Here is a 23,525-nt window from a genome sequence, read left to right as displayed (position 1 = left end):
ACTTGGGGACATGGCTTAGCAGGTACGGTGGGGTTGGGTTGATGGTTGGACTGGATGAGCTCTGAGTTCTCTTCCAACCCTAATGATTCTATGGTTCTAAAAATCACTACGCATCCCTCAATGGCATGTGTGATTTTTAATGGGGTTGAAGACAGACAACTCGCCTCCAAATCTGGACACTCTCACTACTAACCAGACGTTATTGCCTTTTTAAATTAGTTTTTTGAAGTTTCGCTCTATCTTCCAGTTTAAAACAGGTGATTCTAGTGACCTCTCTTCAGTAACCACTCCAGCACTATATATAAATATACATATACATATATATATATACACACACACAGCTCAGAAACCAACCGTACCCTGGGCTGCATCGAGAGCAGCGTGGCCAGCAGCACAAGGGAGGGGATTCTGCCCCCCTTTTCCTCTCTTGTGAGACCTTGCCCGAAGGATTGTGTTCAGTTCTGGAATCCTCAACATAAGAAGGAGATGGAGCTGTTGGAACGGGTCCAGAGGAGGCTACAAGGATGATCTGAGGGCTGGAGCATCTCCTGTATGAGGACAGGCTGAGAGAGTTGGGGTTGTTCAGCCTGCAGAAGAGAAGGCTCCGAGGAGACCTTCTAGTGACCTTCCAGTACCTGAAGGGGCTACAAGAAAGCTGGGAAGGGACTTGTAGTGATAGGATGAGGGGGAATGGATATAAACTGGAGAGGAGCAGATTTAGACTAAGCAAAAGGAGGAATTTCTTCTTGATGTTCCAGGCCTTGTGCAACCTGATCTAGTGGGAGGTGTCCCTGCCCATGGGACTGGATGATCTTTAAGGTCCCTTCTAACCCAAACTATTCTACAATTCTATGTGCGTGTTTGTGTATTAGACCATCCAGAGTAGAAAACATCTTTTTGCTACACCTGCTGACCCCCACAACACGACACATCGATGAATATGAAGAAAACTTCCCCAAACTCCATTTGGCTTCACCTCAGACCCGCTGCTCACTGGGCACGAGGCACTGGACCAGTACTTGCATGGAGAGGTGGTTGCGCAGAGCCCAGTCACATCCTCATCTGCAACTCCAGCATCCCCAAAGCTGCCAGGGATGAGCATTTCGTCCCCTTACACTTTTGGGGCCACCTGCAGCAGTCAGATACAGATTTGGGAGGGGATTTCATGCACTGATGGAGCTGGAAACCTGCGCCGCATGAGCACCTTTGTCACTAGTGGAGCTGGCAAAGCACAACCCCTACCTTAAGTGTTCATCCCAATTGGGACCATGAAGAACAACAGGTTTTGTTCATGTGTACAGACTCAAAATGATTTTTGAGGACTATTTTGGTGGCTTGCGGCAAAAGAAAAGTAAAGGAAAAAAGGGAATAAAGCTTGACTGAAATCCCTTGGCTTCGCAAGACAGGTTAGAAAAGCCCAGGGAGGCTGCACAGATCAATGACCCCGTGCGCCTGGACACATCCCATTCCCCTCCCGTCCATTGCGTGTATCAACAGAATATTTATAAATCAATTGAAAGCAATTAATCAGCTAGAGGAAGATAAGAGATAATGAAGAAAAGAGATTAGCTGGCGATGCACAAACAGAGCTTCTCCGGGGAGGAACCACTGGGGTTGGAAGCCTCCTCTGCAAAGCCTATTAGCTCCACTTAAAAAAGAAATTTAAAAGAGGCAACCTGAATAATTAAAAGGAAGAGTTAATGGTTCGTGCTAACAGCTTCAAAAAACCTGCAGCAGCCGTGTTTGTTAACCAGACCTGCAGAGAAACCGTCACTATGTGCTGAGGTGGGATGCTCAGCCAGGGCTGGATCCACGTAGCCGCCCGGCGCGACGGAGCCAGGGAGGCTCGTTGCCATCCTGCTGGGCTCAATTTAGAGACCTTTCCAGCCAAGTTATAAATAACAACGAAGAAATTACTCTAGGACTTGAGGGGAAGCCTCCAGGGATACACAACCTTAACATTACCCATCTACGTTTCCCACGGCAGCTTTCCCATCACCAACCTGCTCCTTGTCAGCAAAGCCAGGACTAAATAAACTACTGTTCAACTTGCTAATTGAAAAATTCACTTCTGGGTAAAGCAGCCAGCAGTCACATTTCTGTACATTTTTCTATGGATTTTTCCATCCTGATCCTTCCACCACAAAATTTGGGAAGGGGAGATGCAGGACAAGATCAGCAGCCGTATCGCTGCCATTAATTAGGTATTTCACACCCGCAGAAAATCAGAGATCGTGAAACAGCTTGGGTTGGAAAGAACCTCAAAGCCCATCCAGTCCCACCCCTGCGATGGGCAGGGACACCTCCCACTGGATCAGGGGCTCCAAGCCCCATCCAACCTGGCCTTGAACCCCTCCAGGGACGGGGCAGCCACCCCTGCTCTGGGCAACCTGGGCCAGGGCCTCCCCACCCTCACAGAAAATTATTTCTCCCCAAGATCTCATCTCAATCTCCCCTCTCAGCTGAAAACTGTCCCCCACCTCATCCCATCCCTGCACTCCCTGATCAAGAGCCCCTCCCCAGCTTTCCTGGAGCCTCTTTCAGGACTGGGCTGAAGCCCACGAGTTCTGCAGAGAGGAAGGGCAGAAAGAATCTTGGCTTTACTCGCCAACTTGCAAGGCAGCAATTTAACCTTCAAGGAAGAGCTCAAATTCATTTAGTAACAGCCCTTATCTACAGGCTGGGGGCAGAATAATTCTACCGAGAACAATATATATTAGATAAAAATAACTGCACTGCAGCAAGGAGATGGAGAGCATGGTGCAGGGCAGCACCGAGCAGCTTCCTCTCCGCTAAAACAGCCCAGAAATTTAACGGCAAGTTATAGGCTGAGAGCGGGCAACCTGCCCCCAGTTCCAGCTTCCAGTGCTGAAAGGGGCTCCAGGAAAGCTGGGGAGGGGCTCTTCATCAGGGAGTGCAGGGATGGGACGAGGGGGGACAGTTCTCAGCTGAAAGAGGGGAGATTGAGATGAGATCTTAGGGAGAAATGTTTTCCTGTGAGGCTGGGGAGGTCCTGTCTAAGGTTGTCCCAAGCAGTGGTGGCTGCCCCATCCCTGGAGGGGTTCAAGGCCAGGTTGGATGGGGCTTGGAGCCCCTGATCCAGTGGGAGGTGTCCCTGCCCATGGCAGAGGGTTGGAACTGGATGGGCTTTAAGATCCCTTCCAACCCAATCCATTCTGTGATTCTTACGCTGATTCAAAAGCCTTGCTGTTGTCCAGGAGAGTGTGCTCACAGGCTGAGCTCACCTCCCACACAACCAGGATGCTCCCCAGCGGTCCCACTACATCCCTGCTCCTGTCCCTGCAGCCCATCATTAAGTGCCTCGGAGCCCCATTATGAAAAGCACTTTTTTTTCCCCACTTTAAATTATAAAAAAAAAACTTGAACATCTTTCCAAGTGCCTGAGAAGCGAGGGAGACTCATTTTATTTATGCACCACTTATTGAACTTCCAGGCTCTGTTTATTCAAACTTCTTCACAGCAAAGTTTGTCTTTCCCTGCCAGGAGGTGCGGGACAAAAATGAAATGGCTGGAGGTTTCCAACCCTTTTTCTACCACAACTCTATCACCACACTAAATTTCACATCATACCTGCCAGCAAAATAAATACACCCCTACCCTATAAAAAGACCAAACTGACCGCAAATTTGTACCAACAGGGTGAAAATGGGGAGCAAAAACTCAACAGCTACCAAAAATGGGGCCGGTGCTCTTCACAGGATAAAAAAGGACCTAAAGCTACTGGAGAGCATCTAGAAGAGGACACAGAGTTAGTGAAGTGTTTACAGAGGAAGCTGTATGAGGAGCAGCTGAAGTCACTTCATCTGTTCAGCCTGGAGGAGACCAAGGGGAAACCTCATCGTGTCCTCCTGACAAGAGGAGGAGAAGGAGCAGGTGCTGAGCTCTTCTCTCTGGAAGCAAGGGAATGATGAGAAGATGCACCACAGAGGATTAGGTTGGATATTAGAAAGAGGCTCTTCCCCCAGAGGGTGGTGGAGCCCTGGAACAGCTCCCAGGGAAGCAGTCACGGCACCAAGCCTGACAATATTCCAGAAGCATTTGGCCAACGCACTCAGATCCACGGTGTGAATGTTGGGGTGTCCTGTGCTGGGACAGGAATTGGACTTCATGGTCTTTGTGAGTCCCTTCCAACTCAGAACATCCTAGGATTCTATGAAAAATGTGCTTTTTTATCTGAAATACCCACAGTATCATGGAAGCAAGGGAGGTGGAGCAGTGCGATGGGTGGTTTAATTTCACCTGCTGCACATCCACATGCACAAAGGCAGAAAAAGCCATTTAAAGCTTGGAGGGCTGCACTTGGTGCCTGTTTGGAATTAAATACGCACTAGGTTGCAAAGTTAATAAAAGTGACAGCCTTTTATTAATCTTCGCTTGTGCCACGGTGCCCGGAGCCAGCAGGCAGCTGCTCCTAGAAAGTTATCAGGCAAACCCAGAGCCTGGAAAAGAAATAGAAAATAAATTTAAACCCAAACAAAGACTCCAAAAGGAGCAGCAGGAGCAACAGAAGATGCATGCCAGAGTCAGTAGCAACAGCCCAGCCTCTGGTAGAATCAGGCTGGAGTTCAGGGCTGGATGCCCATGGAATGAGCTCCACACTGGGGAGACAACTCTCGCTAGGTTGGAAAACTGCATCGCAGAGAAGTTGAGCATGCGAGGAAGCACGGGAACCCAGCGAAGCGGAGGAAAAAAACCTCATATTTTTTAATTCCAACAAGATGAAGCAAATCAGTGATGCTGTCTGGAGGAAGCTTTGCTCTGAAATGTTTCAGGTGGACATGCCCTATCCCTGGAGGGGTTCAAGGCCAGGTTGGATGGGGCTTGGAGCAACCTGATCCAGCAGAAGGTGTCCGTGCCCATAGCAGGGTTGAGACTGGATGATCTTTAAGGTCCCTTCCAACCCAAACAGTTCCATGATTCTCATAATCATCATGCCAAGTCTCATAATAACTATTTCATTTAGGTTTTCCCCCTCCAAACTTCAGGGTTTTAATGGACTCATGAAAATCTCAGCTTTCAGCTTATAAATACTATTTCACAGCCCTCTTCCAGTGCACAAGAGGCTTCTGCATTCTCCCCCGTGCACTGCGCAGGCTCAGAAAGCAAAGCAAATAACAGCAGCCCTTATCTCATCCAAATATGTTTTATACCCCGAACCATCATTTTCAAATAGCTACAGTTAGAAAATGAAAATAGTAATAAATGATCCCAGGAGACAGGTACCAAAGCAGCAATTGTATTAACTCAAACCTAAATGTGATCAAGTATAATAATTCAAGTATGAGTTTTCAACACGTTACTTAAGCAAGACAAAAAGGATGTTGTTTCCTGCTATTTAGTCACAGAAAGGCTTCGATGTCGCACACCTTTTCTCCACTGCTCTCCCAGGACCCCTCCTGAGCTGTCCCACTGGATCAGGGGCTCCAAGCCCCATCCAACCTGGCCTTGAAAACCTCCAGGGATGGAGCAGCCACCACTGCTCTGGGTGACCCCATCCTCACAGCAAAACATTTCTCCCCAAGATCTCATCTCAATCTCCCCTCTTTCAGCTGAAAACCGTTCCCCCTCATCCTCTCCCTGATCCAGAGCCCCTCCCCAGCTTTTCTGGAGCTCCTTTCAGTGCTGGAAAGACTTGGTGTCATTTTCCATAATTCTAAACAGCAAAGTGATGCTTCAAGAACCCAATTTGGAGGCATTAGGAGAGGCACCGCAGAGCATGGCCCCAACCTTCACCGCACTCAGGAATTGCTCTTTTGACTCATTTCCCCCCAGCTACGCTGCAGAAAGGATGAAAAACCCAACCTCTTTATTTTTTGGAGTGAGATTCACCCTCGCACCACAGTCCCTGCTGGATTACAAATATTTGATGCAAACGGAAAGCAAACAAAACCATCCCAAAATGACAACTGAGAGGGAAACAATCTGGGGAGTTCTAACCTTCAAAATCTGTCTCTTAATTCTGGTTGCGGTTTCTGCAGGCGAGGGAAGAGGAAAAACACAACCCAAGCGGTGTCTGCTGCTGCGTTACAAAGGCAACGTTAGATGGGGTATTAAAATAACACGACGGCGCTGTAGTTAATGCTATTAAAATTCAAAGTGTAAAGACAACCACTAATCCCAGCCGGTTCCTGGGACAAGAATCAAACCGTGCCATGCAAAGCTATTCAGTGCTGCTCGCTGCTATCGATTTCCTTTTATTGGAGGTAAAAAAATAAAAGAGGGAATGGTTAACAAGGAAACCAAAACCTCTTTAGTGCCCCAGCCTGCCCGCTCGCATTCAATACCAGCAGCTCTGCAAGAGAAAAGGAAACTGCTGGCAAACTCTACACTGAGTTTCTTTCCTGAGTTAAAAAAAAAAACGATTTGGAAACAGAATCATCCCCCTGGGCTGCCAAACCATGAGTTCATTTGCCTGGGAGAGCTGCAGCCCAGCACGTCCCGGAGTGAAGGCTGGAAAGACTCAGCCCAGGGAGCAGTGATGCAGATGAAGAGCAGCCCCAGAGCGTCTGCAGCAAGGCACAGCCTATAAACGCAAAAGGATTTCCCTCTAAAAATCATAGGCCTGCCCCAGCATCCCCAAAACAAATGCTTTGGGCAGCTGAAGTCCCAAATTTGCACACTTTACGTCCCTCCAGGTTGTCGCAAACATAAATCGCAAAGCCCACCGAGGGATGACGTAAGAGGAACCAAGCAGAAATACAGCCATTTATATTTACGCACACACCACGTTTTCATAGAACCACAATTGGGGTTGGAAGGGACCTCAAAGCCCATCCAGTCCCACCCCTGCCATGGGCAGGGACACTTCCCACTGGACCAGGGGCTCCAAGCCCCATCCAACCTGGCCTTGAACCCCTCCAGGGATGGGGCAGTCCCCGCTGCTCTGGGTGATCTGTTCCAGAGCCTCCCCACCCTCACCGCAAAACATTTCCTCCTAATATCTCATCTCATTCTCCCCTCTTTCAGATTTTATTTATTTATTTAAAAACACGTGGTCAAGTACAAGCTTGATTTTATATACCAATTAATCCTCCAGCTGGAGATATTACTCTGTTCTTCAGCCACTTGCAAAATCCTCCTGAAAGATTGCTGGGGGTTATACAGGGATCATATTGTTTAGTGAGCCAGTTATAATCCCTCCGATAAGAGTTGCTGATCCAGGCAGAGAGGCATTGGCTCAACGCTATTTGCAAATAAAAATTAAAACAGAGATAGCAGCAGGTTTGCTCAGCCTCCTGCCTTATCTCCAAAGCACGGCAGAGAGATATTACTTGACCCAACTCCACCTGGGGAAGGAAAGCAGGGCTCCAGGGGGATTCCACTTAGGTTGGAAAAGCCCTCAGAGCTCATCCAGTCCAAGCATCAGCTCAACCCCACCGTGCCTGCTAAACCGTGTCACAAAGTGCCACTTCTACACGGTTTTTGAACCTCTCCAGGGATGGAGACTCCACCACCTCCCTGGGTAGCCTCTGCCAGGGCTTCACCACTCTTTCAGTGAACAAATTGTTCCTAATACCCAATCTAAATTTCCCCGTTTGAAACTTGAGGCCCTCACTTGCTCCTTGGGAGAAGAGACCAACAGCCATCTCACCAAAACCTCCTTTCCAGGAGCTGCAGAGAGTGATGAGGTCTCCCCTCAGCCTCCTCTTCTCCAGGGTAAACAATCCCAGGACCTTCAGCTGATAACAGAACCCCTGTTCTCCAGACCCTTCCCCACCTCCGTTCCCTTCTCCAGACACTCTCCAGCCCCTCAAGGTCCTTCTTGGAGTGAGGAACCCAAAACTGAACCCAGGATTCGAGGTGCGGCTTCACCAGCACCAAGTCCAGGGGGACAATCCCTTCCCTGCTCCTGCTGGCCACCCCATGGCTGATCCAAGCCAGGATGCTGGTGGCCTTCTTGCCCCCCTGGGCCACTGCTGGCTCGTCTTCACCTGCTGTCACCCAGCACCTCCAGGTCCTTTTCCACCTGCAGCTTTCCAGCCGCTCTTCCCCAAGCCTGGAGCTGCCTGGGGTAGTTGTGACCCAAGAGCAGGACCCGGCACTGAGCCTTGTTGAACCCCATCCCGTTGGGCTCAGCTCATGGATCCAGGCTGTGGGAAAATCCTTTCCTTACTGCAAATAACTGAGCAGGCTGGCCAGAAAGCAGCCGGTCCCGCTAGCAGTTACCCAGGGTGGAGCTGTGGTCTCAAGGAGGGCTGAAAACACAGGCTGCTGTCCAGAGTGATCCCCAGAGAGCCAAGTTCAGCTTTCCAGCAGCATAAACTGCATCTCCAGAGAGAACGATTCCAAAAGAAACTCTCCCCTGCCTCTGAAGCTATAAATAGGGTAGGGCTGGACGTTATCTGTGATGCTTAACGTAGTGATTTCAGTGAAGTTGCCCTTGGGAATTCCAACCATGACTATTCTGCTGCTAGAAAATTATCTCCAAGTGATTAAAGATTTCTTTCTTTATTTATTTAATTTTTTTAAACTAGCTAAAGCTATCTGTTTCCTTTAGCTGGGTTATGGAAGGGCCAGCTCCAAACAAAGCACTCCTCAATTTTAAAAGAGACAAAAACAGGTGCAGGGTTTGCCTCAAAGTCAGCTTTTCCCTGGAAATTGCATCTGTTTGGGAGCAGGTTCCTTTCCATACTCCCTAGTGGCTGCAATTAAAAGGGTTCAATCAATACCCCATCCCTGGAGGGGTTCAAGGCCAGGTTGGATGGGGCTTGGAGCAACCTGATCCAGTGGGAGGTGTCCCTGCCCATCGCAAGGGGTTGGAACTGGATGGGTTTTAAGGTCCCTTCCAACCCAAAGCATTCCATGATTCCACGATGGAGATAATCAAACGCTGAGCACTCGGCCGCCGGCAGCATCCCCTGCAGCGCAGGTATCGCTCACAGGGAGCACGCGAGGCAGGGGTCGGGGGGACAGAGCGAGCCAGCAGCAAATCCAACCCCGCAAGACAGACAGCTCTGCGATTCCTGCCAAAATATTTTAGGAAGCAGCTGCAAGTTACCACTAAACACAGAGAATCACCCTGGCATCCAGACTGAATCCCAGCCATTCATGGACGCCTCTCCCTGGCTGTGTAATTGCCACAAAGCCTATTATCTTCCACACCAGTTGTTGAAGTGTCATTAGGACAACTTAAATGAGAGGCTAAATTCTCCTGTACACACCATTTTAATAATCACAGCCCTTTTCTAGCCAGCAATACACAGCAAGGGAGGGACAGGGAGGCTGCCAGGTTGACAAAGACGATGCTCAGACCCTCTCAGGGCTGCAAATTGATTGTTTCCCCCCTCATCTTCTGCAGAACAATTACTTCTTGCTCCTTTAAGAGCTCCTTGAGCAGAGCTTTTCTCCACTGGAGGAGAAATGCAGACCACCAATATATGAAGATATGTTTTAAATCAACACCTAAAACAAGGTGGGGGAAGGAAGCATACTCCAAAAATATAATATTTGCAAGAGAGAATTCCACACATGAATATTCTCAACCGTTTCCCCATCCTTCAGTTCTCTTCTTATCCATCCCCAAAGCTGCAAACAGGAACTTCAAAGACAAACCCTATTTCCATCGGGAAACCCGTGGACTTGTCCTCAGGGAACTGCAGGAGAGAGTTCAGCAGAGGAGAGTCGGGATGCTCAGCCCTGACCAACAACACGTTTCTGGGGCTGGGGGAGTCCTGTCTCCACTCAGAGATCGTCAATCCCAAAACGACCACTACACATCACCATATTGCAAAAGACCTCTAAAAATCATCCAATCCAACCATCAGCCCAACACCACAAAGTGCCACATCTACGTGTTTTTTCAACCCTTCCAGGGATGGAGACTCCATCACTGCCTTGGGCAGCCTCTTCCAATGTTTCACCACTCTTTCAATAAAGAAATTTTTCCTAACATCCAATTTAAATCTCCTCTGGCACAACTTGTCCCTTGTTATTTGGGAGACCAACACCCACCTCACCACAACCTCCTTTCCAGGAGCTGCAGAGAGCAATGAGGTCTCCCCTCAGCTTCCTCTTCTCCAGGTTAAACAATCTCAGTTCCTCAGCTGCTCCTCAAAAGCCTTGTTCATACATAAATAAACACATGCTACCTATATAAACGCACACATTGCCTTGACTGCACCTGCCCAAAGCAAATTCTGAGGAGCAAATCCTGCCCTTGGTGAGGCAGCATCGCTCCTCCTTGGCAGGAACTTCACAAGGACAGGGAACGTTGTGATCCTCAGCACAAGATGACGTCCAACAACCCAGAAACAACAAGCCCAAGGAGGACGCGGGGCGCCGGGGAACATGTTGTCTGACCACATCAAGCTTCAAAATCATCTTTCAAGATGCAGCAAAGCAGCAATTCACCCCAGAGCAGCCGGGGCACTAAGGACGCAAGCACGGACCCCTGGCATTTATTTCTGCTGCCTAAAGACCTGCTGTAGTCCAGAGGATCTCACCATGAATCAACATCAGAGAGGGCTCAGCTGACTCGGGTCCTCGTCCAGCATCTGCTCCCGTTTGAAAGAACCACACCAAAATTCAGCAGAAAACTCAGCAGAAAAGCTGCAATCCTGGGCTTTTCAGCTCAACCATCTCAGATGGAAGAGAGGAATTTCTCTCGCAGTGAATAGCGGTTTATACATTCTTTGGCAACTGCATTACTATTAGCAAACACAATCTGTACTTCTGCCTCGCTCATTTGTTTGCCAAGCGCATTGGAAAGGAATATTTTATCCGCCGCAAGATAAACCCTGGAGGCTTCGCTTCCTGACGTAAGCGACTGTGCAGAGAGTTTCGCTGCAGGTAAGAGGCTTGTTCCTGCAGAAGGGCACCCCGAGAAACCCCATCTGAATCCATCCCACCTGCAAGGGGCACCTGAACAGCTTAACAGGGGTCAAGAAGGCATCGCCCCACGCTGAGAGCATCCCAGCCCCTTTTCTGACCTGGAATAAAACACAGTGGGAAAAAGAAGGGAGGAAAACAAGCTGCACCAGAGCATCGTTAAAAAAGCACATGTTGGATCATGGACAGGAAAGATCATAGAATCATAGAATCACCAGGTTGGAAAAGACCCACCGGATCATCGAGTCCAACCATTCCCATCAATTACTAAACCATGTCCCTCAGCACCTCGTCCACCCGTCCCTTAAACCCCTCCAGGGAAGGTGACTCGACCCCCTCCCTGGGCAGCCTCTGACAGGGATCAATGACCCTTTCTGTGAAAAATTAAAGTGCTTCCAGCCCCAGAGCCCCTGCAGTAAATGCCAGGTTTCTGAAACTTCCCAGATTTCTGCCTTTCTACAGTTTTTATAGAATCATTCAGTTGGAAAAGACCTTAGAGATCATCAAATCCAACTGTACCTGTCCACTACTAAATCCTACCCCCGAGCACCTCACCTTAGTTTATCCTGAGCTCAACTGTGCTTCCTGGAAGCAGTAATACAAGGATTTTAACCAAGCCATTTCCAGCTTTGATTTAACTAGGCTATCATTTAAATGAAAAACACCCCAAAACTCCCTTAAATCACCTAAAACGGATATTTGTGATTCCAAACTCTCTCACCCCTCCTGGTGTTCTGCATATCAAATTCACTTCACTTATGAAAGAGGACACGGAGGAAAGGGCTTGTTTGACTTCTTTTCTCTTTCCTCTGACCCAGCAAGCTCCTGCAGGCCAGCTGAGCTTTCCCAGCATCATCTGCGCAGCGGGAGTGATGCTCCCAGCCCTCGGGCAGTGCTGGGAAGTGCTGAATTACTGCAGCACCCGCATCAGAATTGCCTTACGCTCTCTGAGCTGACTCTGCGGGATCCAGCACTGAGACAGATCCCTCATCTCTAAGCAGACCTTGCTCCTGAGCGCACACGGGAGCACAGCTGCTTGGAAAGGAGCAGCCAAACTGCAAAGCATCGTCACTCAGCCTTATATTTTTCTTTATTTTACCTATAAATTACTTTTTTCCCTCGCTCCTACAGCAGGGACACCACAAGCTCCCACGCAGAGCCTCCTCCAAACCCACACTAGTGGCTGTAGCTATGAGAAACTGCAGCTCCAGTGGTTGCCTGGAGTCCCAGCAAGAGCAAAACCACCCACAGGTGATGCACAAACCCAACAGGAGCTCATAAACTCCCTTTTTTTTCAAGACAAATCCCCCCAGCAGCTTCATATCAAGGGTAGGGGGGCAGGCGGGAACCAGGAGCCTCCCCAATCCCACTGGAAATTCCCACAGCTACCTGGTCCCACCTTTCATTTCCAGCTCAACCTTTATTCTCTTTATTGAGCTTCCAAGTTCAGTTTGAAGACATTACCTTAATTACAATTCCCTCTGGCACCGCTCTGATGACCCGGAGGGCTTTGCTCCCCTCTCCCGCTCACTCGCCTTGCACACACGCGATCCTCCTTTTGCAACTTATCCCAAGAATTCCTGCTCATTGGGTTTATTTCTTTTCCCTTTCCAACAGCTCCACTGCAGCCAAAAGGCACAAGAAAGGAAGAAAGGACTGAGGGTAAATGGAAAAAGCTCTGCCAAGGGTGGTAAAAGGATGGAAACCCCCCGATCATTTTAAATTAGAATCATAGAATCACCAGGTTGGAAAAGACCCACTGGATCATTGAGTCCAACCAAATTAAGTGTAGGTTTGTTCACTCTGGATGTGGTTTGAGCTGTAGAAGGGGTGATTTGGGAACAGGCTCGCAGGCACAGAGCAAAGGGCTCAGTTCTAGTCCTTGCAGACAGCCTGGAGCAAATGTGGGGAGCAAAGGTGATTTTCAGTGTTTGCAACCCTGCAAACCACGTGCCAGGAGACGTGAGGAGGGCTGGGATCCCTCGCTTCGAGGTCCATTTCAGCAGGTATTTAAGAGCTTAGGGGGATTTTCAGAAGCACCTAAGCTGGTTAGGTGCCTAAATCCCACTCAAAGCCCCTGTGGGCACTGCTACCCTCCTAAATCCCAGCGGTGGTTATTAGTACCCTTAGACACTTAAATACCTCCATCCACACGTCCTAAACCCACTGCTGCCCACCACAAGGCAGCTCTGCAACACAGGGGGACACACAGAACCCCTATTTTGGAGCAGACACTCACTTGTGTCACCTCCCAACCCTCCCCTGTCCATCCCAGGGAACGCAGAGCAGCAAAATCTGTTTGGGTTTCTCTCTTTTTCCACCCTCTCTCTACACTGTGAGCATTGTGATGAAGGGAAGATCATTATCTACAAAGTCTCTTTGAAAGAGGCACACACCAAAAACTAGATATCCTCCTGTGTGGGATAAACCTTTAAAAGCAAGGGATAACCCGAGCAGAAGATTTATTAAAGCCAGCAGTGCTCCAGATGCACGGATGCAGCTGCAGTGTTTGGAGGCACCCGCTGCTCCAGCTGCAGATACTGCAGATCTGATCCTAGGTACTGCACATCCCTCCTGGCACACATACCACTGCTCCAAATCTGGGGTGATTTTTACCTTTCTGAGGTTGCAAGGAGAGGGGAGGCAGATGGAAGGTGGCTTTCAGGGGTGTAGACCATCTCAGCCCTCTCCTCCATCCTTGAGCCAATTTAATTCTCCCACGAACCTCTCCAACAGCCCAGGGAAAGAACGTGCCTGAGCACGTTTGGCTCGTATCATCTCAAATGCACTTTAATTGCTGATAATTTCTGCATGCCTGCTATATCCAAGTGCAAATGAAAGATATGTGCTTCTCTCTGCTCTGCAGATTAACGCTCCTCAGCTGCCTCTGGTACTGAAAGGGGCTCCAGGAAAGCTGGGGAGGGGCTCTTGATCAGGGAGTGCAGGGATGGGATGAAGGGGAAGTTTTTAGCTGAAAGAGGGGAGATTGAGATGAGATCTTAGGGAGAAATATTTTCCAGTGAGGGTGGGGAGGCCCTGGCCCAGGTTGCACAGAAAAGCTGTGGTTGCCCCATCCCTGGAGAGGTTCAAGGCCAGGTTGGACGGGGCTTGGAGTCCCCTGATGCCATGGGAGGTGTCCCTGCCCCTGGCAAAGGGTTGGAACTGGCTTTGAGATCCCTTCCAAGCCAAACCATTCTATGATTCTAAGCCTTGGCATAAAAACAAGGACTGCAGCAATGTGAACAAAAAGATCACCTTCTAAAGGGCAGCTCTTCCAAAAGCATCACAAGTTGTTTAGCTACGACCTCAGAACAAGCAGCAAACTCCAATTTTAATAACTGCGAGGGATTTAGAGATTCTCCCCTTTCTCCACTGAAGGGAAGAGGGATGTGTGGTGTTAACACAGCACCCAGAGGAGCAAATTCCCTCTTTATCTTACGTACAGGTATGACAGACCAGCCCCTCCGGACACTTAACGTTCAGGTGATGCCCCAGCTCTCCATCACCCAGCTATAATATTTCGATCGATAGGCTTATTCCCATCCCCAGTCCCTGCTGTTTGCTTCTCCTTTGCTGCCACTGGGGAAGAGCAACGTGCTAAACCCAGGAGGGACAGAACCCCCGCGGCAAATAAACACCGACACGGCCAGTTTGTGAATTATCTGCTGGGTGAGGAATTATCGACCCAGGTTTATATGGATAAGCAGTCAGCGCCAGTGCAGAAAACTGAATGGGGGTGTGATTAATTCACACACATGGAAAAATAGAGCTAAATTCATGGGATAATTTCATTTCCTCTGATTAACTTGGCGAGCTAAGTACAATGTAAAATAGATTGATGTTTCACATCCTCCTGAGGTCTCCACCTTCTCTCCAGGCTGGCTCCCACCAGCATCAAGGCTTCTGCAAGAGGCAGCGTTTGAGGGCTTCTGGATTTGGGGCTTCTGGGGCAGAAGAAGCCCCAGGACCATGCAGAAAGCAAAAAGCACGACATCAAGTTGCACGAGGTGAGGATTAGAGTGAATATTAGGAGAAATGTCTTTACTGAAAGAGCGGTGAAGCACTGGAAGAGGCTATCCAGGGCAGTTGTGGAGTCTCCATCCCTGGAGGGGTTCAAAAACCACTTAGATGTGGCACTTTGTGACATAGTTTAGTAAGCACGGTTGGGCTGATGGGTGGACTGGATGAGCTGAGAGGTCTTTTGCAACCTTACTGGCAAATCTCAAGCAGCATTTTGCACAGGTAGTCACCATCCAGGGACAAAGAAGATGTTGCAGGGTCCTGAGGCTTCAGCCCTGGCTTGCTCAGTGCTGGGGCCACCTTTGTGGGACCTCCCTGCGCAGCCACAACAGGGGTAATATAATTCAAATTGTGTAGTAATTCAAATATTCCTTAGGGAGTGCCAGCAAGAACAGCACAAATCTTTCCTTTGAGCCACACGTGAAAGGCAGTTTTCATACTTGGGAGCATCGTGTGCGTTTTGAATAATCCATACAGGAAATCTGAACCCTATCTGATCGGTGCTTTCATTTCATTTTTCTAAAAACTAAGCCCAACAACTCTATATAAACAGAATCCGCTGAACATCTTGTTTTCCCTCACCTGTTTCTTCCCTCCTTGCTTTGCTGTATCAAAATAAACAAATAAACCATCTATTGATTGCAGCTGCTCTCAGAAGATTTGTGGCAGAAATCTGATGTTTACCGAGTTATTGCAGAGTGATAACTGCCTGCCCAGTGGTTGAAAATGCTTCCTCGAACAAAAAGAGAGATGAAATAGCGACTATAACACAGCAAAGGAGAGGAGAATCTGAAGTATGACTTTTCTAATGATTTATATTGACAAATCTCCCATCCTTCCTTTGGAAAAAAGGTTGGATGGGGCTTGGAGCAACCTGATCCAGTGGGAGGTTTAAGGTCCCTTCCAACCCAAACCACTCCATGATTCCATGATTTTTCTGTCACATCTACACGATGGCACCAAATGAAAGGCTTCGCTCTGCCAAGTACCTTCTGCAACCCACAAAATTTCAAATTAACCTTTTGCTTTTGGAGTAATTAATGCTGCAACAACACTAATGACCTGGTTCAACCCCAATGCACCAGAGAAGTGCCACAGCCTACATTGGGATGCACTTGCAGAAAGTACTGGAGGTGGACTTACAATCTTCTCAAAGAATGTTGTTTAGCTCAGTAATTGCCTTACAGCATAAAATCCTACAGAAAGAAACTTGCTATGCAGCACATTTGATAGGATCTGGTCCTTGGCCAAGCTCTGTGCAAGTCCAAGAGACCCTCTTGGCTTTACTCCTCTTTAAATTTATACTTTGGTTTTGGGTTTTCTATATGGTTACCAGAGCTGGATTTGGCACATTTCACAAACGGAGACTAAAAACCCCAGTGAAACAACAGAGACCACAACAGAATAGTCCTCCAGACCAAAAGCCACATGAAATTACACCAAAGAAATCGGGATCAAATCAACCACAACAGTTTAAATTAAGCTACCTTCACCCTAAAACCAGAATCCAGCCCAAACTAACACAAGTCTCAGATTTCTGAGTTCTACTCAACACCACATCCCATAACCATCACCAGACATACCCCATAACCAGACTGATGGTTGTGCTCCAGGTCACCAGCCTTGCATTTCATTTACCTCCACTAGCAACTCTATTAAAAACCGCATATACCCCAATCCTAAACCAACCAGATTTTGGACCAAACCTACCTAGAGCTGACCTCGAGCCATCAATGATGGAACGTTTCTGCACCACAGCCGCCCCAAGGAGATAAGGAGCACTCAACTGGCTCTACTCACGTTGATAGCATGAGTAGCTTCCTCTTCACATCTTCCAGATCTCACCCATGCCTTCAGATGTTCCCACTTTCCCCATTACCTGCTAAAGAGGGAAGACACAAGTGGAGACGTTCCAGGCAGGAGCTCCATCCAAGTCCAACCAGGGCAGATATCACCACCAGCTACGCAAAACCAGCCCACAGTTTGTTTGTAAAGAAATCTTTATTCACAAAACCCTGCACAAAACTGCTGCTCAAGAAGATTGGGATTTGCCTAAAAGACCTAGGATTGTTGGTGGGGCGTGACTGCCCCAGGTGGTTCTCCTCCAGGAGAGCTTCATGCCTGCAGCTGCATCGCCTGAGACTGGAAACAAGCTCCCTGCTGCCTAGCAGGCTGCTTGCATTATTCTTTTTTAAGACTCATGATCACTGCTTTAAACAGGGAATTAAACCGATGGATTGTGGTTGATGCAAAACCTTGATGTCCTAGAAAGCCGCACAAATAAGCGCTATCAGAGTAGCTGGAAGGGGAGACAAGCTAATTTTGACACTAAGTGGTATTGAGATGGTCTCAATTTTCTCCGTCGTCCCTAAATCCCAGATATTGCTGCTGCACAGTCCTGGTATCATCTGTGTACAAAACCATCTGCAAATCAGTCACCCTGCAGGGAAGGTATTGATCAGAGCAACTTCGGCATGAAGAATTCACCCTGTGTTTCCATCGAGAAGAAGTTTAACAGACCAAGTTAACAGCCACCTCACCTCCTGCTACCGCGATCAGCCTCTGACCGCAAGGACCGAAACCAGAAGCAACCTCAAACCCCAAAAGGGAATGGATTTTTTTAACAGAAATGCAAAATTAGCACTAATCCCATTGTCAGGGTATCAGCTCTCACTTGCTGCCAACAAATCAGGTCAGTTGTGCATCTGCTGTTGCTCATTTAGCCACCAACCTGCTTTAGCAATTACAGGTAATTACAACATCGCCCCGCAGTCATTACGATTCAAATCATTCCTCGTAAGAAGAGCACCTTGAGGTCTGATTTCTGGTGTGCACGTCTCTTCAACCTACCCAGTCCAGGTCTGGGGAAGGTCTCAACAGTCTCTTAACTAAAGGGGCTTTGCTGAGCTGCCCAGGGAGGTGGTTGGGTCAACATCCCTGGGGGGTGTGTAGAAGACAAGTAGATGAGGTGCCTAGGGATATGATTTAGTAGTGGATAGGTACGGTTGGGCTTGATGATCTCAAAGGACTTTTCCAACCTAGGGATTCTACGATTCTAGATGGATGTGCAGGGAGGGACACACATTTCTATCAAGCATCGCTGAATAACAAGTGTATTTGAAAAGGTGAGTATTCCCTCCGTGACACAAGTTAATGCAAAGGATGCACGTGCATCCCCAGCTTTCCTGGAGCCCCTTTCAGCACTGGAAGATGGTCTAATGTCTCCCTGCAGCCTTCTCTCTCCAAACTGAACAACCCCAACTCTGTCAGCCTGTCCTCATACAGGAGGTGCTCCAGCCCTCAGACGATCTCCGTGGCCTCCTCTGGACTTGCTCCAACAGCTCCATGTCCTTCCTGTGCTGAGAACTCCAGAACTGGACACAGGGCTCCAGGTAGAGTCTCATGAGAACAAAGTAGAGGGGGAGAGTCACCTCCCACACCCCACCCTGCTGGTCCCCCTGCTCTGGATAGAGCCCAGGACATGGGTGGCTTTCTGAGCTGCAAGCACACGTTGCCAACTCATGTTGAGCTTCTCATCCACCAGCACCCCCAAGTCCTTCTCTTCAGGACTGCTCTCAATCCATTAAAACTCCCTTTACGGGCTCTCCTGCAGCAGGGATAGCAGCTGCACAGCCTCGCAGCTTAAAATTAAAGAAATCGTAAAATACCTGTAATTACTTAGTCAAAAGAGAGCTTTCACAGTAAAAACAGGAGAGCGAACGTCCTCCAGTTGGTAAAGGTTATCAAAATACCAGGGTTCGGAGGAAGAGGGTTGTTACAGCATCGCTCCCTAATAACAAACAGCAAAGCAATCCCTTCCAGGAGAAGGAGATAAAGAATTTCTTCCTCTGCCAGCAATAAATCAAAGGGCACTGTTCAGCTGATGGGAATTGATTTTTCTCCCTTCCTTTGCACTTAGAGCAAAGCGGGACCGCGGCGAGAACCTCCAGATGCGAAAGAGCTGAATCAATGGCCGGCAGGGGATGCAGTGGGGATGTTCGGCACCGGGACCACCTTCCCTCCCTCAGCATCACTTGGGGTGCATCCTGCTCCCACTCAGTGAGCCCCGATGCCAAGATTCAGCGTAGAGGACGACACGAGTGAACTTGGAGTTGGCAATGAATGAGGTTTGATCGGAATGAAAACAGAGGGAATAAATTCCCATTAGCACAAGTGGAGCAAATGCCGGGTGACTCCGGTGCCGGAAAGGGATGGGGTGGGGGAGAATCCCTGCTGCACCCTCCTTCCCCCACAAACAATAATTAACCCTCACAAACAATAATTAACAGGCAGCCTGGCTGCCCAGCACAACAAGGTGCAGTCTTCTACTGTTCTACTAAAGCTCCGGCACTAATCCACTGTTAATTAAAAAGATTTTCACTATAGGCTCCCTCAAACGTAAACCTTTATGCTTTTCATGTGCACAGCAAGAAAGAAAGGAGGAAAAAAAAAAAAAGCTGCCGGTAATGCAGATCATCCCGAGATCGATCCCTCTCCCACTCACCAAACTCTTTAGTAAGAATCACTGAACGCAACGATTTTTCCCTCCTCTTTTGTATTGAGCATCGTGCAGGCGCAGGGGTGGAGGGAACGCTGGATTGATTTGGATTCACTCTAAATCTCACCGACAGCCTAAGGCTGCCGTAGGTATAAGCAGAGGCCTGATTTAGCAGGTTATAAAGCTCCACTGTTTTCTCACTATTGACTTTTATCGTGGCGCATAAAATTTTTAATGAGAAATAAATTGATAGCGATACATTACCACGCAGGAACCAGGATCTGCTCATTTGCGAGCTATAATGTCAAAGACCACATTTTTGAAATCCAGAAAGAGAAATGCACCCATGAAGTATTTATAGACTTATAGAATCATTAAGGTTGGAAAAGAGCTCGCAGCTAATCCAATCCAACCCTCAGCCCAACCCCACTGTGCCTGCTAAACCATGTCCCAAAGTGAGATGTCTACCCAGTGTTTGAACCCCTCCAGGGATGGAGACGCCACCACTGCCCTGGGCAGCCTCTGCCAGGGCTTCTCTTCCAAATAATATTTCCTAATAACCAATCTGAACCTCCCCTGGTCCAACGTGAGGCCATTTCCTCTTGTCCTATCACCTGGGAGAAAAGAACAACACCCACCTCATGATAACCTCCTTTCCAAGAGCTGCAGAGAGCCATGAGGTCTCCCCTGAGCCTCTTCTCTCCAGGCTAAATAACCCCCAGGGCCCTGCTGCTTATAGCGCTTGTTCTGAAGACGCTTCCCCAGCTCTGTTTCCTTCTCCAGACACGCTCCAGCCCCTCGAGGTCTTTCCTGTACTGAGGAACCCAAAACTGAACCCAGAATTTGAGGTGCAGGTTCTCCAGCACCGAGTCCAGGGGGATGATCTCTTCCTTACTCTGCTGGCCACCCCATGGCTGATCCAAGCCAGGATGCTGGTGGCCTTCTTGCCCACCTGGGCCACTGCTGGCTCATCTTCAGCTGCTGTCACCCAGCACCCCCAGGGCCTTTTCCACTGGGAAGCTTTCCAGCTGCTCTTCCCCAAGCCTGGAGCTGCCTGGGGTTGTTGTGACCCAGTTGTTAGTATTCAGCTGGAACTGGAACCTTAAAGTGTCACCTGGATTAGGATGGTCCCTTGTGACTCTGGGTAAGGCACTGGTGGTGAGACCAATGCAGGCACCACCCAAAGATGATGTTCAGCGAGTGGCTTTGCCTCTGCAGACCTATATCATATGCTGCCATGGAAAGCAGAGCCTGGAAAAGCTGGAAGGAAGTTCAGCTTTTGCAAACCACAGAGCTTATCCTCTTTTTCCACCCACCCTTTGTTTCCACCACATCTCCACGCCCTGGCAGCAGCTGAGGTGCACACAGTGGCAGAGACATCTCCTTGCTGTCAAGGAGATGTCAAGACCCTGCAGGGAGTCCTTTCCATATCGCCTGCTGAGCCTCGAGGAAGACAAAAGGAGTAGAAAACACAGAATACACGTATTCCAACAAATGAAAAAAAAAGGTAGAAACACTGGCCTGCTTGAGAAGCGCTGCCCCATCCCAAAATGGGTGTTCTATCTTCAGCTCCGTGCCACCTTCTGCAAACCTCCCGTCCCCTTCAGCCGTTGCTGTGGTGTGGGCTCTCCCACCTTTCCCCCAGCTCCACCGTGCCCAAACCAGCTTTTCTGTGGCTGTTCAGAACGCCAGGACAAGGCGATGGCCTCGGAAAGAGGATGAGAGCAGAGCCCATGCCACCACAAAGAGCACCTTGTGGCCACCCAACACAGAGGGGACAGAGATGAGCTCCACACTCTGCATCAACCCCTGCCCCTAGATGTGCTACGGCGGCTGCACATCTGGGTACAACCCCTTCCTCTTTGGCTCCTGCATCCGAAGCAGTTGGCCAAAGCAGACACACTTCAAAAACGATGTCCAGGGGTGCCCTTTCCACAGAGCTGCCACTCTTTTTATTTTTATTTATTCCTCTTTTTTCCCTCCCACACTCCCAGGCCCATGAACCAAGTGCTGCTGTTCCTACATCCGTGCACTGTCACTGTCCTACACCATGGATCCTTCTTAGATTTAGCTGGAAATTACTATTTTTAATCTAGATTCAGAATGACAGAGAATCATAGAATCACCAGGTTGGAAAAGACCCCTTGGATCATTGAGTCCAACCATTCCTATCAAACACTAAAGCATGTTCCTCAGCACCTCATCCACCCGTCCCTTAAACCCCTCCAGGGAAGGGGACTCAACCCCCTCCCTGGGCAGCCTCTGCCAGTGCCCAAGGACCCCTTCCGTGAAAATTTTTTTCCTGATGTCCAGTCTAAACCTCCCCTGGTGGAGCTTGAGGCCATTCCCTCTCGTCCTGTCCCCCGTCCCTTGGGAGAAGAGCCCAGCTCCCTCCTCTCCACAACCTCCTTTTGGGTAGTTGGAGAGAGCAATGAGGTCTCCCCTCAGCCTCCTCTTCTCCAGGCTAAACACCCCCAGCCATTCCCCCCTGTGCAAGAAGCACACAAATTGCATGGGAAGAGTATTCCAACATCTTGACATGTGTGCACACAACAGCCTAAACAGAGCACAGCAAAGACAAATCCCTCATCTGACAGCACCTCCTGCTAAAGCAGATGGATACAGGTTCCTTCTGCAACACCTGATAGCACGGTCCCCACCACAGACCCTGCCCCGAGCCGTCGCGGCGTGACGACGGGCTGTCTTCTCCCAGATAGCGAAGTGGAGGGGTCCTTCAGTGCAACATTAATTAACAAGTGCTGGAGCAAATCAATCCAAATCTCTTCCTTCCGGTCCTTCTTCGGCTTTCGCAGTGATAATTAGGGGGAGGAGAAAACCTGTTTAAACACCTCTTCAAAGGTGACTCTTTGGTATTCAGCGTGTTGAGAGAAATCCTGGCTTCTGCAGGCAATATTCAAGCAACTGAGGACAAACGTGGGTATCCAAAGGAGAGCACTCCAGCTATAGAAAAACATCTCTAGGCGGTAATTATTGTGCTTATAAAATAATAAACTGATATTTATCACCTTAATAATCCTAATGCTGCTGGACAACAGTATTTGGAGAGTGGCACCCTGGTTTAGGGCTGGAGGAGGTGGTGTGGTTGGCCAAGGGATGCAGCTGCATCCCCATCCAAAGGGCTTTAAACCAACAAAGCAAACCCAGCAACAAACCTGACTTTGCAAAATGCTTCTTTTTGATTAGGCAAAAGGAAAGAAAGAAAAGAGTATTTTGCAATAAAAAAAAAGCATCTAGGCTTCTGTCCACTCCGAGGAGCGGAGGTTATGTGAGTATGTGCCTTCACTTTGAATGCAGCCCAGAGCTGCCAAGCACTCCCAAACCCAAAGTTAATGAGTTTGCAACTAGTGGCTGGCACATTCCTCTTTTTTTTTTTATTTTTTTAAATTCTTGCTTTATTTTCCAAGCAAGCAAGAACCATCGCCCTCCCCTGCAGCAGTCTTGGCACTTTGCACAATACTTTCCTCGCACTAGGATTTCCAAGAAACATGCACAGCCCTTGCCCTGAGACACAGAGGAGGCTGAAAGATACTTCTAATATTTGTATCCAAACAACATCATTTGTTGATGTAGTAGTTTGTAGTGTTTGATAGGAATGGTTGGACTTGATGATCTGGTGGGTCTCTTCCAACCTGGTTATTCTATGATTCTATGATTTTATGGGATGCTAACAAAGAACTGAGCACACGTGTGGCCAAAGAGATCACGTTTCCAAATGTCTACGCTGAGCTTTCAGCGCAGCCTCAAATTCCAATAGTGCACAGCTATTTCTTAGCCAATCATAGAATGGTTCGGGCTTGAGGGGACCTCAAAGCCCATCCAGTTCCACCCCTGCCATGGGCAAGGGACACCTCCTACTGGATCAGGGGCTCCAAGCCCCATCCAACCTGGCCTTCAACACCTCCAGGGATGGGGCAGCCACCACTGCTCTGGGCAACCTGGGCCAGGGCCTCCCCACCCTCACAGCAAAACATTTCTTACTAAGATTTCATCGAAATCTCCCTTCTTTCAGCCTAAAAACCGTTCCCCCTTGTCCTAGCTCTGCCCTCCCTGACCAAGAGCCCCTCCCCAGCTTTCCTGGAGCCCCCTTCAGCACTGGAAGCTGCTCTAAGGTCTCCCTGGAACCTTCCCCAGGCTGAAC

At 48.8% G+C, this 23,525-nt stretch overlaps 1 protein-coding gene across 1 annotated transcript in view; it reads right to left on the bottom strand.

Annotated features, from left to right (window-relative positions):
• The window catches only part of KAZN (kazrin, periplakin interacting protein), a 227,246-nt gene that overhangs the window by 26,208 nt on the left and 177,513 nt on the right, over positions 1-23,525 (bottom strand). The window lies entirely within an intron of this gene.

The sequence above is a fragment of the Phaenicophaeus curvirostris genome, chromosome 22 (assembly GCF_032191515.1).
Source record: "Phaenicophaeus curvirostris isolate KB17595 chromosome 22, BPBGC_Pcur_1.0, whole genome shotgun sequence".
NCBI classification, from domain to species: domain Eukaryota; kingdom Metazoa; phylum Chordata; class Aves; order Cuculiformes; family Cuculidae; genus Phaenicophaeus; species Phaenicophaeus curvirostris.
This window is presented reverse-complemented; position numbering and strand designations above follow the sequence as displayed.